Source organism: Corvus hawaiiensis, chromosome 1, assembly GCF_020740725.1.
Source record: "Corvus hawaiiensis isolate bCorHaw1 chromosome 1, bCorHaw1.pri.cur, whole genome shotgun sequence".
NCBI lineage: Eukaryota > Metazoa > Chordata > Aves > Passeriformes > Corvidae > Corvus > Corvus hawaiiensis.
This window is the reverse complement of record NC_063213.1, coordinates 21,277,187-21,292,480: the sequence shown is the minus strand read 5'-3', so window position 1 is coordinate 21,292,480 and position 15,294 is coordinate 21,277,187. Positions and strand designations below refer to the sequence as shown.

Here is a 15,294-nt window from a genome sequence, read left to right as displayed (position 1 = left end):
GCATACTCCTGGGCTGAGGTGTAATTCAGAATTGGATGGGTAAGAGCAAAGATTTTTATTAGAAAATTAGAGTTCTAAATTATTCACTGATACTGTTCCTAAAACTTCTCATACCAAGCATGACCACTCAATAGCAGTTTTTCCCCTGCAAAATCTAAACATAACCAGAACTCTTAGCCACACTTAGATGTGCTAGAGATAAAATAAAAAGTACATGATACCAAGTCCTCTGTCATACTGTTCTCTGTGATGTTTAACTCAAAGGACAGAGGAAGAACTCCAGAGCCCTGATAAACTTCTGAGCAACATACAACCAAATGGTCAAGTTTCAATTACAACTGTCAGGATCTTACGCAGACTTCTCTCAGGAAAAAAGCCCAACACTACTTAGTGTTGCAGAAAGCCTGAACTCTGCTAATGCCTAGGCATACTTAAATTTTAGCACATGTGCTTTAATTAGTAAAAAGAAGCAAACACAGACCTCAAGTAGAATGACCTTTGTTCATGTCACACCTGGAAGCTCTCCTTTTACTGTTGCAGTGAGGGATTTTCAAAATGTAATGGCCAAGATCAAAGCAAATTATGAGAAAAAAGTGAGCAGAATCAAGGTGTGCATGTCTGGTTCTACAATGGCTGCATATACCAAACATGGGTTCAGGTTTCTGCCTGTTCTCTTCTCCAGGTCATAGTGAAACCCACTTAAAAGAACAGAGCCTTTCCCTACTCCATTTCTACAAAGAATAAACAGATTTCCCCCTCCCGCCCCCTCCAAATATGAGGGATTGCAGCACACTTTACTGCTGGCGACACTAATAGCATCTTCCTCTTCTTCAGGACCTACCTGGTCATAAGCAGAGCTCAACTGGTTACTTCAACAATAGCATTCCAAGGAAAATGCCACAAAAGATGCTAAATCTTTTTCTAGTTTTACAAACTGTCCCAGCTGTGCAGATGAGCTGGGTGAAGCAACTGGGTAAGAACCACTGGGCTGTGACAAGCACACTTTTTTTTGGGCAACTGTGGAGGTGGTAGATCATTCCAATACCCAGACTGATAGCTAAATGACTGCAAGAGAACCACAAACTACCTACGTAGCTTCTTTGGTACAATGAAACTTGAACCAGTAAATGAGGAAACCCAGTCTGGACTCTGATTCACATTCCTTCCAGATGTGCTTGTAAACAACAGAGAAATCAGGTGTGCCATTAAAACAAAATTTTGGTTTTTGTGGCCACAATCATGAATAGGAACAGACATTCACCAACAGCCTAAGGATGCAGGTTACCATAAGGTCACCACCGTTCTCCCAGCACTTCCACACTTACATTGTGTTTCTAAACCAAGTCCTTTAATAATATCTTCTTTAAGTCAGCAGCATGGGAAAGGAAAAAAAAGGGAAAGCTTTCATGAAATCCAATACGATTTTTTTTGCTTTTATTAACAGAGGAAGTCAACGTCTGTGCTAATCCTAAAGCCTGGTCATTACAGCTGACTTCAAATGGAAGAACTTTGTATCAAGCATAACCATAGCACTTGTTCCTGGTAACTTAATTACATTGGAAAGCCAAAACAATTCTCATGTCTGTGCTGCTCCTCAGTTGTAGCAACCAGTTTACCAAATCACTGAAGGGAACTCACTGCAAACAAAAAAGCAATCCCTTAAAGGTTTTAGTAGCGCTTAATTTTATTTTTGGTTGTTTGTTTGGTTTTTCTAAGCATGATCTAACACTTCAGCAGTAAGTGCAGGAGTTGAAGGAGAACAGAAACAAAAACTTCTTGACATGTTTTTTTCCATGGTAAGTTAGCTACCTGCATCGGTGGGCCAGCTGCAGCACATGAGTACGATGGCCATGAGATCTCTTTGTGGTTGCCTTCAGTAAAGCTCTGTATCTTAAGGATACTTAGCATAACACAGGAATAGAGAGGTTCCCTCTGTTACTTAGAACTAGTCTAACCTGACTGTACATTAGCCATGGCCTTCTATTACAGCTTGGCTTCACTTCCAGAGGCAATTGCTCTAATGACATGCTGCCAGAGAAAGGCAATGGTCTTTCTTTACTCCCCACCCTCATGTTTCCCCTCCTCTGGCACTTCCAGAAAGGACTATTTCAGTACACTGCAAGATAGAACTCACCAGTCCCAACCAAGTTTTCTGCTGGTTTTAGAGTCAAGCAGCTGATAAGAGCAGTCTATCAAGGGTGACTGATCAAAGCTGCAAATGTTTTACAAACAGGGCTAAGACTGGGGAAAAGACAGACACAGTTTGAACAACTCACATTTTCTCTCCACAGTAACCAGGCCACTTTGTTAGCATTTATCTTGCCTATCTGTCAAGACTAGCTTGGACAACTCCAAGTCATGGAAACATAAGTTTTATTTATTATCTTAAAGTCTGTTTCAAGGTACCATGCATTGGCATTGAAAATATAGTGCAATATAGTGCACATTTACAAGATAAAGCTACTGCCCTGCACTGACTTGTATCTCATGTGAGTGTTGGCAGCCAAGCAATGGCTGGGTTTCCTCAGATCTGTTTGGTATAAAGAGAGACATCAAATACCACAAGAAACACACAGACCAAGTTGTCACTGTGATCACTCAAAGCTGCTGTTCTCAATCTGATGCCATATACTCTTCCAACTAGCATTAGAAGATGTCTAAGTGTATCAATGCAGCAAAAGGAGATGCTGGTGTGCAAGTGAACAGAAGTCATTGCCCTGGTTCTGCAGAATGCTCAAGAGGGTGTTACTGGCAAACTGTCAAGGGGTAAAAATATCAAATGAACACATCTTCAGATCAATGATTATTAATACCAACCATTACTGAATCAACCAACCAATTTAGAACAAGTATGAGCACAAAATCTTTTAGTTGTCAGATGAAGTTAGATTCAACCTAAAGCCTACTTCTACAGTTTCATTAGTCAGATTTCTGAAACACCGACATTTTTGTTTGCTTATACCAGAACAGTATTTTGTGGCATGCGTCTGCAGCATTTAGAACCACTACTAAGAGCCCTCAAGACCAATTTGCATCAAACCACAGACTTTGTTACATAGGACTCCAGTTTTGTAGCAAGGATTTTCTCAAAGCCTGAATCACCTTGGTCTCACCATGTAAGAGTACTTAACAACTGGATTTATATATTTATTTAACCCTCACTAATGTCTGTGAGGAAGCTGAGAGAGTCCTTGAATAATTGATTAAAAATACCAAGGATTCAGAAGGACACATGGCCCTTGTTGCTACCAGCAACACATGGTCTATAGCCTCTTGAAGCTGTTGGAGGAAATGTCTCATCAGTCCACTACAGCAGCCACTTGACTTACACTCAAGGACAGCAAACACAGACAGCTATATATCAAATACTCATAAGCCCCAAAGGCCTCACCCAAACAAGTCAGACCTTTTGATAAAATCCCCCAAAACCCCATGCCCTAGCCCAGCCAACTATGTAACAACTGCTGTGAGCAGCAGCTCACAGAAAGCACAGTTCACACTTCAAGGCGTCATCTCAGTTCTCCAAAGCTAATGGGGAAATTAAGGGTCTTGAGATTATTTTTCCTCTGTTAAATACAAACTATTCACAACTATGAGTTTAAAGTGTTGTGAACTTTTTTCTTCTACTTTTCAGGCAAAATACCTATTCAGGCTTAGAGTAAGGTCATAAATACCAAGAGAAACACAGGCCCAGAGTTTCTGGGTTTTATTTATAATCCAAAAAACATCTTATGCTTGAAGTAAGTCTATTTCCATGACTCGCAAGGCTTTACATATTTCCATTCACTTCCGGAGAAGAGTCTTCATTACAAGCAAGGAGGTAACCCTCCTTCACCTTCTATGCAGACATCTGTGAACAGCTTCTTGCATGTTTCAAAAAACCACTGCTAAGAGTTAACAATGTATAATAAAAAGGTACAAAAAAAAAGAAAAAAAAGCAAATGGCCTTGCAGCGCCCTATGCATAAGATCTAGTAAATCTTTCAATATTATTTACAATGTGTTTTTTTTTATTTAGAACACTTTAAACCAGAAGTAGTATTATTTAGGAGAATTCAAAACTAATTGTTTTTAAAAGGGAAAAGGTAAACATACAGTTCTCAATGCTTTTACATAGAACCCCTTCAAAACAATGACATTCACACAGAATGAATCCAGAAGTGGAAAGATGCAAGCTTGTAACTCTGTAACTTGTTTCTTTAGCATTAAGTACTTCTAATAACTACAGAAGAAAACAGGCTGTCATATCTCAGTAATTCACTAAAGCAATAAATAGTTCTGCAGTCCACTCTCCCCATTACTGTTGTCAACTATTGACATTACTTTTATGCCTTTGCTTTTCTATCACCACTTCTCTCTGACTGACATGCAGCAGTTCCCAAACACTTGCTGCAAAACTCCCCCTGAGAGTTGAGGAACATCCATCTGACAGCAGGATCAATCCAAATCTATGCATAGGAAATAAATACATGTGATGAACCCTGGCAACCTAGGTGGCATTTACTCAAAAAGTTGAAGTGACTGAGTAGTGACTGTACGGCCTTCTAATTGACACAAAAATAATTAACCTAAACCTGAAATTTTCTCAAACCACACTTCAACTTTCACATCACTTACTCGCAGATGAACAGTCACAAATCCAGGTGACAACAGTCTTGGACTAATCCCACCTCTGACTCATTTTTGGTTTTTTTCAGGCATATACCTCTCCTTCAGGTAAAGTCACATAATTCCTCCTTATCTCAGACCAACTTACCACATTCCTCCTATGCCCAGTCAAGATCACCTGTAATCACCGGAACAAATCTGGTTTGCCTCCTGCACCTGTAGGCTCACATCTAGATAATCAGCAACAGATGAACACCAAGACAGCCTGGACACCACAGCAGAGAAAAGTGACTGAGAAATAGACCATTTCAAACACACACACACAGCTGACATCAAAGCTATAAACATGGGCTTTGCTTCTTCCTGTGCAAAGAAATCTGGGAAGATCCTGTAGTCTCCCCCCCTCTGCCTTGGAAAGCTGCATCTATTAACAGAATATTACACCTTCTCCAAATATTTTATCACCTTCCCCACTGAAACCGTGCACTTAGGCAATCACAGTCCCTTTGTCTGTTACTTCCAAACAACAAATAAAATGGGAAGAGGCTTACTGCAGGATGCACAATCCGCAAGTCTAACAGCTTCCTCCCATCCTTTCCTTTTTTAGATACTGCGGCAAACTTATCTGGACATGGCAACCTATGTGCTTTCCTCTGGGACTTACCGTTAAACCAAATGAACTTCCATAGGAAAAATTAACAACTCTTAACACCCTTAAGAGCAATTATGAACCAGACTGTCCAAAGTTACACCACAGTGTTCAAACAAGGAGCAGCAGCTCCACATTTGACAACCAGATGACAGCAACGGCATCATGTGAGCCCAGAAACCTGACACACTCTGAAAGCAGAGGAAAACAGCTTAGAAAGCTGGCCACCTTAGAAAGGGTAAGTGTGATAAATAGCAGTAAAGTTAATTAAATTCTCTTCTTGAGCAATGCCTTCCCTGGGTAGGACCACTTGCCCCATCGCCCTTCCGTGAATGGGAATCCACAGCATTCACTCCATTAAGCTTCAACCAAGACCATTTGCCTTTCACACCATTTCAAATGCTGTGAAGTCTTAGATGTAATTTTTAAACTAGGAAGCACTAAAAAGCAAACAAATAGGCATTATTCAATTCTACTGTGTCAAAATCACTGCCTTATGCTACAGTTTTTCTCAAAACACTTGTAGAAAAGCAATTTCGGTTGTGTTTTTTAAGACATTAGTGCAATAGTGACCTGGCAATATCCCAATTCTTGCCTTAAAAAAATGGAACATTTCCTTTAACACAGCAACACTGTGTTAAAGGAAACTGGGGGAACCTTTCCAACTTCCAAAGCCTTTTGAAGACTAGTGGTCTCTCCTGCTGGTGACAGTTCTATCCTTCCCCTATTTCCAATTCCATAGGTCTAACTTCAGCAAAACCAAACCTAGACAAAAAGTATAATCAAGATCCTTGAACTGTAACCAGTAATGCATTACTTGCTCTCCAAGAAGTCATTTCATGTTCCTCTATATGCTTTAAAAGGCAACTATTTCTAATTCAGCTATCCATATATGGTAGAAGACCTTAAATTAACCTTTTAACTACACAAAACAGACATCCATAAGAATATTTCATAAGTGACAATTTACAATGATTTGTCTATTACCATTCTCCAAAAGAGCTCCCAAAAATTAAAGGCTGGCAGCTCTTTACTAAGCCTTGAGGCTAGTACATCCCATCTGCAAATACTTTTATATATTATTGTCAATGTTTAAGATTTTGAAATACCATCACCCCACATTCACTTTTATTTAGTGAGTCCAAATGTAGCATTAGCCATTTACCTAAGGGGAGTCTTCCACTAGGTAAATCTGACTTTGAAAATCCAAACAGCTGGGATCCCTACCAGGATGAGCCCCTAAGTTAACACCAAACACACAGTCATCAAATCAGAAAGCTCCAAGTAGGCATGCAAGTTGTACTACTGAGATTGCTCAAGAGAAAAAAACTCTTTGGGTCAAGACAATCTTTTGGGACAATTCAAAGCTAAAGTCTTGTTGCTCTCTTCCTTCCTCAAACTTTTCCAATCCCTCCCAGTTCAAATGGCTGTGTATTTTGCAAATAAAAATTAAAGGTCTCATTTCAGTTCTCCCATTAGAATTTTTGTCCATACATTTTCTCTTCAGAGAGAAGAATTACAGAAAACCATGTGGCAGTCGCTGAGAAGAAACAACATGCACATTTGCCTTTGAAAAAGACTGGTTTTCTAAACAACTCTAGTATTAAAGTAAAGCTCAAAAATACCCTAAAGAAACTACACAGCAGTAACTAATAAAGGAGATCCACTACCATTTGGGTAAAATACAATCTATTTCCAGCACAGACATCTACAAACCAACATTTTAAAAAACCTGCTTGTAGTTCTACAATGGGATGCATAAAACGGTACCATGAGCTGTCTCATTCTGTCTGCTGGCCCATACACTCACACACAGCAAAAAAGCCCTTGAGCAACTCATAGTACAAACTAAGAGAGTAGCAAATCCCCCGGTTTGGGAGAAAACTTGTAAAAATAAGAATGTTACTAAAGACTATCATACAGAATGTCATATGAAACATATACAACCTCAAAAATCTTATTCCCCAGTGTTGACATGCCATTTATTCTCTTAATGATTCTACCGGCATTTACACAATCACTTTGATCTGACCTATATATGGGCTACTGCTGAAAAGATAAATTACTCTTTCCCTACATCACACTCCTCTTGCAGCAACTGAACAAAATGAGGGAATTGCTTACTATGAACCATTTTACAGGAGGTTGGGTGGGAAGGACAGAAAGAAAAAAAGATGAGAAACCATGCCATCTTTAGCTCCATGATTTCCAACACCCTACTCAATGCAAGCTGAAGGCACTCAAGTCGGAGCATCCCTTCCAGCTAACTCTTGTATTAGCATGAAGCAATCAGGAAACCATGGTCTAAGAAAGCCACACTGAGAAAAACTGCATACTCAAGGCTTCTACAACCACACTACTGGTAAATTCCAAGATTGATGCCTATTTCCAACCAAACCTGATTGAGCAGCTTGATTCTCTTAGATAAAGAAGCTCTGACAATTTTTGTGAAAAATGGTCGCGTAAAGAAAAGGCACTTTGTCCTCTACCATTCAGTGCAATGAGCTATACTATGAGCTTCCAATTGTTAGGTGCCTAGGAATAGGAAAAAGAGAAGGCAATGAAAGACAAAAGCCCTAATTTAAAACTTGCATCTTTTTCAATATCCAGTTCAACCAAACACCAGAGAGATAGCATTCTTTTAATGTTTCTTGGTATCACAGTAAATGGCAGAAAGGAGAGGGGAAAAATATAAAAAAAAGACACACAAGAAACAAGTCAGAAAGACGCATACCGGAATTTACTAAAAGAAATAATGCAATGAATACAGGCATAAAAAGGAGTTAGACAAGAGATACCGTAAGCTGGGATCGTTACGTATTATTCAACAATCCTCAACGTTTAGCACTGAGGGGTTTTTTTTTTTTAGACTCTTATCATTAAATATTTGTCAGGATATTATGAAAACATTTGTGTCTAACAAACAGCCAAGGTGTTTTTCCTGTACTTTGTTAAAAGTGCCACCACTTTAAAATAAACTACAACTCATTAGCAATTTCTTCCCTTTGGAAGAATGTAAAATGCATGATGCTGGGGTCTGGGGTTAAGTGGACAGTAAACTAGGCCCTGAGCCTATGTGACATTAGATAACCAAAAGAAGATACTCTTTTTAAAATACATAATCAAGTTTCTGGCACAAAAAAATATCAAGCAATGACACAAAAATCTACAGTTTTAGAGAACAAATCCCCACCTCTTTCCTGCTATCTTCTCCAAAACAAAAAAATTACAAGTTTTGCTTCACTAGGATCCAGATAGTTTAAACAAGATTTTTATTACAATACAAATATGCTGTGTAGAAGAATGTGAATTTTCACTATTAAAGGTATGTGGTAAGCCACAAAGATACCCAGGTTAAATATACAGGTAATAAATATTTTGGAAGACTTTTCTAATGTGAACCAAACATGACCCTTGCAATAGTCTGTCCCATCAGTAGGGCAATCACTTTATTTTAGAAACGCTTATTGAAATATTTGCATAAAGCATTAATACTGACCCAACCCAGAATCCTGACATACCTGTAGCAGCTTCAGAATGATTAAGCTTGATGGGTAACAGGCACTAATAATACACAGAGCAGCGCAAGATTTTTGGCGTTTTATTTGTTGCCCCTGCTACCCCTCAAAATTATGCTTCATTAACATCAAAGGCCTTTCATTAACTGCTTCCTGTCCTCCCTGTTATTTACAGTCCTAAAAGGTTAGACATCTTTCTCTCTCACGTTCCAGTCAGACATGCGATGCAAGCCTACCTCTGCTAGAATAAGCAAAAGCTACCTACTGCCGGCCTGCCTTGGGCTCTCCCCTGCGGAAAGTTTGCACCCCTGTCAATGCTAAAAAGTGGGTAATCAAACTACAAGAAAATTAAGTGCTATAAATGTGCAAAATTACTTTCACACAGCAAAAGATTTCATCTCATGCCCGGTCTAAAAGAAAAATAACCAAAAGTTAGAAATGTGTCTTCTTAATTGGGAGACACTTGTGCTAAATGATGTCTTTATTTCCAGAAATACTATGACCTAACGGACATAGAAGAAAACTCATCCACTCATATTGTTTATCCTCAAATAAAAAGGTTTAATCAGCTTATCTTCTCATGTTCTAAAGAAAAGGAAAAATATTTTCAATAGAATACTTCTACAATGTTCAGGGTCTGACAAATACTTGCAAATATCTTTGGTTCATAGAGAATTTGGGGCTAAACTAGCCAAGTTCATTTTTCTGAAGGTAGCATTGCACCTACCATTCTGGATAGTTTGGATTATAAAAAGAGCATCTTCTGCAGATGGTGAATAAATTTCAGCTTAGTGTTACTTACTTTAATCACACCTGTGTTTTAATAAAACAAAATCTTAAGGTATATTGAAATATTGTTGATAGTGAAATATTATTTCAATTCCACAAAATGGGAAGCCACAGGCAAGAGATTAAATGCTTGCAAAAAAACCTTTTAAGTGACCAAAGAAATGCAGCTATGTCTTTAACTGCTGACGAGTTCTACTACCCTTAGGTCATGCTTATTCTACCTCTTCACCTGAAGTTTTCCCTTGCAGTCACCCAGTAAATACCACTGCAACATGCAACAGAGGAACCAGACTGAAAAGTCAGAATCCCAGAAGCATAATGCTTAGCAATGGTCAGTATCAAATACTGTCTTTCAGTCGTGTAAGATACAAATATTCCAGAAGCCAAGAACAACGGTAAGAAAGAACACCATTTATTTTCTAATTGTCTCAAAGCAAGAACTTGCTAATTATAATCACGTGACTCAAGACTAGACAAATCCAGTAAGAACACTGAAAAAAAATTTGTGCGTTCCAGTCCTGAAGTTAACATTGAGCAAAACTAAAACACTGCTTAATCAGACCCAGACTACTTTAAATTGATTACATTTTTCACTTAGAATATTTTTAGTTTCGTTTTCCTTCCAAGCGCTTAGCTAACACAATGAAAAGACCAGAAAAGGTTATCTCCCCTTGTATTTAGCGCTAGCAAGATGAATTTCATCATGCATATGGTGTTTTAAAATTTCAGTCTGTACTTTTAAGATCTTTTTTAGTCTGACCTAGCATTTACAGTACCTTTGTTCTACCTCAGGTATTAAAGATTGTCCATGCTGCACCAGATGCAATAGCAGAATCCTGATGTGGCACAAAAGGAAAGCCACAGTCTTATCTCAGAAAGAGTTATCTCTATAGCAAGAAACACACAGCTTGTACCTCCTCAGTAGCACATTATGTTACTGACTGATATAAAAATGCATCAGACTGGGTTTTTTTCTTGAATGTTTGAGAGCACCCTCATACACAGATGCTTTGCATATACTAGTGAATTTCAATCAAGAACGTTTAGGCCAGGCTGCTCTCACCTAAAAATCAAGAGAACTGCAATCAAACAAAATAGATTGCTGTCATAAAACAGAGGAAGTAGAGTGTTCCACTAGTTTCCTGTTGAGAAAAAAAATCTGCTCAAAGTACAGGGTAGCAGGCTATTAGACAATTTAACCTAGAAATCTGAGAGGCCCACTATCTATCAGGCACTTAAGAATTTAAAAGTTAACCAACATTCAGCCTTATCAAGACAAGCCCATTGCTAAACTATGGAAAAAAAAGTCTCCTTTAGTCCCTTGCTCTTCCCAAAGTTAAAATTACAACGTCTTGTTTATGCTTGTGAAGCCTTATAGATGAAAACATCTACAGTACTAAAACATTTAGGCTGCCAATATTATGTGTAAGGTACTTAGTAACTGTAAAATGCCTTGCTGCACCGCTGTTTCCAACTAAAATTCCTTCTACTGAGCACAAAATTATCTGTTTGCCCCCCGAGTTTTGCACCAACCTGACTGCCAAACTAAAAAGACTATATTAGGACCAGAGGCAGTAGGCAGAAACTGATGCGTAGCAAGTTCCACCTGAACACGGGGAACCACCTTATTGTGCTGGCGACCACGCACTAGAAGAGGTTCCCCAGACTGTGAAGCCTCCCCCACTGGAGATCCCAAAACCGTCTGGATGCAATCCCATTCAACATGCCGTAGGGCGACCCTGCATGAGCAGCGAGGTTGGACCAGATGACCCACTGTGGTCCCTTCCAATCTGACTCGTTCTACGACTTTGTGATTTCCAAGTAGCTTTTCCAGTAAGAGCAGTTTTTAGAGAACCCCGACACAGCAGGAGATGCACAGCTCTCTGAGACAGGGCTCACAGCGAAGGGCTCAGCTCTGGAAAACGGGAGTGAAGCACGATCTCTCAGCACCTCCCCGGCCGCTTCCTCCTCCTCCTTCTCCTCCTCGCTCGGCAGCTTCCCTGCGCAGAGCTTCGGAGGAAGGGCCTTTGTGAGCAGGGCCGGGCCCGGCCCCCTCGGAAGAAGCGCGAAAGCCGCGTCCCGCCGCAGGCTGCCCGCGCCGCCCCCGCCCCGCACTCACCCGGGCGCGAGGACCTGTCCGGGCCGCGCGCAGAGCTCGCGCACCACGCCGGGCCGCTCCGCGCGCAGCCTGCGCTCGGGGCCGCCGCGCTGGGGACGGGCGGAGGCGCCGCTGGCGGCGGGCGGCAGGGGGGCGGCGGCGGGGCCGGCGGGGCGCGGAGCGGGCGGCGGCGGCAGCGGGGCGCAGAGCGCCAGCACCGATCCGATCTGCACCGCCGCCCCCACCGACACCTTCCACTCCAGCAGCCGCAGCGGCCGCGGGCCGGGAGCGCGGATCTCCGCCACCGGGCCCTCCGCGCCGGGCCCGCCGCCCCGCTCTGGCCGCTCCTCCATCGCCCCGGCCGGGCGCAGAGAGTGGGTCGGGGGTGCCCGGCAGTGGGGCCGGACCTAGCGCTGCTGCCGCCGCCGCCGAGAGGGTTCTGGGCGCCACGATAGTCACCGGTGGCGCCGACAGCGGCGGGGTCACAGCGGCTCCGCGCAGGCGCCGCACCGCGCGTCCGGCCGCGCTTAAAGGCACAGGCGCGGGCGGCCCGGCCCGCGGGGCGGTGCGGGGAGGAACTACGGCTCCCGGCAGCCCCCGCGGCCCCGCCCGCCGGCCCCGAGTGGCGTCACAGAGCCAGCATTAGAGAACATCCCGAGTTCGGACCCGCGGGGATCATGGAGTCCGACTCCTGGCCCTGCACAGAACACCCCCCAGAATCACACCATGTGCCTGAGAATGTTGTCCGACCGTTTATTGAACTCTGTCACGCTTGGTGTTGTGACCGCTTCCCTGGGGAGCCTGTTCCACTGGTCAGCCATCCTCTGGGTGAAGAATCTTTTCCTAATATCCAACTATCTTGGTTTAACCCCAGCTAGCAGCCACTTTCTCACTCCCCCACCAGCAGAACTAGGGAGAGACTTGGAAGGGTAAAAGGTGGAAAACTCATGGTTTGAGATGAAGACAGTTTAATAGGAAAAGCAAAAGCCATGCACACAAGCAAAGCAAAACAATGAATTAATTCACTTCTTCCCATGGGCAGGTAGGTGTTCAGCCATCCCCAGGAGAGCAGGGCCCCATCATGTGTAACAAGTTGGGAACACGAACACCATCACTCCAAATGTTCCCCCCTTCCTCCTTCTTCCCCACACTTTATACCCTGAGCATGATGTCCTGTGGTCTGGAATATCCCTCTGGTCAGCTGGGGTCACCTGTCCTGGCTGTGTCTCCTCCCAGCCTTCCAAGCACCCCCACATTCCTTGCCAGCGTGGCAGTATGGAAAGCAGAAAAGGCCTCGGCTCTGTGCAAGTCCTGCTCAGCAATAACAAAACATCTCTTAATTATCAACCTTGTGCTCAGCAGAAATCCAAAACAGCCCCATACCAGCCACTGTGAAGAAAATGAACTCTACCCCAGCAAAAACCAGAACGCCAGTCTGAATCTCCCCTGGTGCAACTTCAGGCCATTCCCTCGGGTCCTGTCACTGGTCACCACAGAGAAGAGAGCAGTGCCTGCCCCTCCTCTTCCCATTGTGATGGCTGTGGACTGCAATGAGGTCTCCCCTCAGTCTCCCCTTCTCCAGGCTGAACAGACCAAGTGACCTCAGCCCTTCCTCATATGGCTCCCCCTCAAGACCCTTCACCATCCTCATGGCTGTCCTTTGGACACTCTCTAATAACTTTGTATCTTTTTTACATTGTGGTGCCCAAAACGGCACACAGCACACGAGGCAAGGCTGCACCTTCACAGAGCACATTTGTACAATCACTTCACTTGGCTCTGCGCTGGTGCTGCCCGAGGCCTGGACCCTGAGGAGCCTGCAGAAGCTCTGCAACACTCTCTGGGTCTCCCCTGGGTCAGAGGGCGGGTGGAAAAGGAGAGCACCCTTGCCTGGCAGAGCAGCCACCTTCCCTGGGCTCCGGCCTTGCCCTGCAAGTGCACACTGGCAGGGCAGGGAGGTGGAGTAGGGATGTCTGGCAGAGAGGAGTTTGGATGTAGACATATTCATGGAGGAACTTGGATGTGGACATGGAGCTGTGGAGGCACAGCCTAACAGGGACATCCCTGCTGTTCTCCACAGGCCAGCTCCTGACTGGAGCTGATGTCAGAGATGTCCCTAAAGGCATGTGTGTGTCTCCATCAAAAGATGCCATGGACATGCTTCCCACCCATGGCAGCCACATGGCAGGGTACTTTTATCTCTTCAGCCACATGCCAAGGATGGAGGCCTTGTATCATGTCCCAAGCCTTGTGCAGCCTGCCACAGAGGGATGAGATGCTCTGAGCGCCCATGAGAATGCTCAACTACCTCAGCATCTCTTGTGCTTGTGTAGCCAAAGCACCAAATCTTTTTACCTTGTTAGTGTTCCCTGAATTAATGTCTTGACTTAGGAGGTCAGAGCAGCAGGTGCAAGGGGCTTCCACAAGAAGTCTTTTCCAGAGAGTGACTGGCTTGCTAGTGGATAGCATTTTGATAGGGATGTTGAAGAATACATTTAGTGTGTGTAGCTCAGTATGCAGCTGCAGTGTGAGCTGCAGGTTGAGCTCTGGAGGGGCAGGAGCCTGAGCCCGAGCCCAAGGCAAGAGGCTGTCAACCCTTTGCATAACAAAGGGCCTGGGGACCTGTGGCCCAGCCAGGGGACTGGACACCCAGAGACACAGCAGGAGCTGATGACTCCAGACTTTCCCATACTTAGAGGGTATAAAAGCCCAGGGTTTCCTTTGTCCCTCCTTGGAAGCACACAGCTCGAGCTGTTACTTTGATATTGCACCATGATTAAATTATTTTAAGGATCTGGACATCAGAGACTCTGCTAAGGGAAATCTGGTATGACTGTGAGTATGGGGGGTGTAGCTGCAGGGGGCCTTGGTCCCATCTTAGATGATGTCAGAGTGGCTCCAGGATGGTCAGACAGGGAAGTTCCCTTAACAGGGAGAAGCCTGCCAGCATACAGTCTACAGGCAATCTCCAAACAGTAGGCACTCCTGAGTTTTCCCCTCTTAACATTAGTAGAGACATCTTAAAACAAGAACAGTGTGGACTGGTTGGGAATTGGACCTGCAAGACATTGCTATGAACATCATGATGAGCTTGGGTTGTGAGGCAGCCACCATCACCAACAACCAGAGACTGGAAAATGTTGGAGTGAAAGTTGTTGTGCCTCTTTTATCAGCTCCTTGTACACAGGCACAATGACACATTGTACCCTAGTGTGTATTATTCTTAATGTTCTTTTCATGCCATCATGTGGCATGTGGTAAAGCTACTTCATGAAAGGTGAGTACTTTTTGCATAGTATTCCATCTCTCTCTACTACTCGTGTTGCTTTATTTGCTCTTTCTTAATCTGAAATAAATAAAATCTGAAAATCTGAGATGAAAATAAAAGTAATCAGCATTGAAGAAACATGCCCATGTCCTTTTGCACATGAAAACTGAAGTTTGAATTCCCAGTGAGCACTGATGAGGCTACCTTTGAGCTCTACCAGGAAGTGCTGACTTGCAGCATTTCTCCTCAACTCTCTTCTCAGTGTTTTTAGCTCACACCCAGCCTTCTTTCTTTTGTAGGGTGGATTGATGTTGTTTTGCTCAGGGGCAACAGGCTGAGGACTGCCTTGAGGGTGCAAGGGAAAA

At 43.4% G+C, this 15,294-nt stretch overlaps 1 protein-coding gene across 2 annotated transcripts in view; it reads right to left on the bottom strand.

The window, feature by feature from the left end:
• Positions 1-11,784, bottom strand: part of CTDP1 (CTD phosphatase subunit 1) — a 102,347-nt gene extending 90,563 nt beyond the window's left edge. For both annotated transcript variants that reach the window (XM_048295737.1, XM_048295741.1), the window contains exon 1: positions 11,683-11,784. The gene's annotated coding sequence lies outside the window, so the exon portion shown is untranslated. The remainder of the gene's footprint in view (positions 1-11,682) is intronic.
• Between the last annotated feature and the right edge of the window lie 3,510 nt (positions 11,785-15,294).